This window comes from Thermobia domestica, unplaced genomic scaffold (genome assembly GCF_964235325.1).
Source record: "Thermobia domestica unplaced genomic scaffold, izTheDome1.hap1.1 HAP1_SCAFFOLD_1017, whole genome shotgun sequence".
Classification (NCBI taxonomy): domain Eukaryota; kingdom Metazoa; phylum Arthropoda; class Insecta; order Zygentoma; family Lepismatidae; genus Thermobia; species Thermobia domestica.
Genome location: NW_027656727.1, coordinates 12032 through 12961, shown reverse-complemented (window position 1 = coordinate 12961; position 930 = coordinate 12032). Strand labels below are relative to the sequence as shown.

Here is a 930-nt window from a genome sequence, read left to right as displayed (position 1 = left end):
TGCCAACAGCACCTGGTGTTCCCAGGCGGTCACCCATCCAAGTACTGACCAGGCCCGATGCTGCTTGACTTCGGTGATCGGACGAGAACCGGTATATTCAGCATGGTATGGCCGTTGGCGAATGCATATGGCTTCGAGTGAGTTATTGTAGCTACGTAGGTTTGTCGGTGAATACTCAAAAAGACCAGCGCGTGGAAAGCGTTGCTAATTGTTTTAAGTAATGCATGATTACGAAATTATCGTGGTGAACGATGTGAGAATATTCGTCTTTGTGAAAAACAAAATTAGAAAAAGTATACCAACAGCACCTGGTGTTCCCAGGCGGTCACCCATATCCAAGTACTGACCAGGCCCGATGCTGCTTGACTTCGGTGATCGGACGAGAACCGGTATATTCAGCATGGTATGGCCGTTGGCAACTACCTTTTCTTCAATGTCCTGTTAAGGAAGTATGTTTTAAGTAAGAATTGACATTATTAACTATAAAGGCAATATTAACGTCGTTAACATTACTTGGAATATACTAATATTCGAATAAATATTTGAATGTTCGAATGATGAGTGATTCGGATGTTCATAGTGCCACTGTGTCCTATCGAGTTTACTATCACGAACCACGTATGAAATTGTATATAAATAAATAAAAATAAATCCTTTATTAAGTATTGATTACAGGAAAAAGGCAAACTTACATTCTTTAATGTACACAATGAAATGTATGAAAGATATTTTTAAGATATGTTTCACTTACCCTTTATAACGCAAGGTAGTTTTCAGTGTAGCATTCTCTTCAGCTGCGAGATAACGTAAGGCAGATGATCATTCAGTCGTGAAGCACTAAAATGTAATATACATTTTAACTATTATCGATAAGAATTATTTACTGCAGGGATGCAAATAAAGTGAGGCAAATTAGTAAATAAAAACCGA

General features: G+C 38.2%; 2 non-coding genes across 2 annotated transcripts; both read right to left on the bottom strand.

The window, feature by feature from the left end:
• LOC145677536 (5S ribosomal RNA) lies at window positions 1-119 on the bottom strand. Its single transcript, XR_014129856.1, has one exon. It is a non-coding gene; the product is annotated as a 5S ribosomal RNA (ribosomal RNA).
• Window positions 120-296: 177 nt separating this feature from the next.
• LOC145677539 (5S ribosomal RNA) lies at window positions 297-417 on the bottom strand. Its single transcript, XR_014129859.1, has one exon. It is a non-coding gene; the product is annotated as a 5S ribosomal RNA (ribosomal RNA).
• Window positions 418-930: the final 513 nt, after the last annotated feature.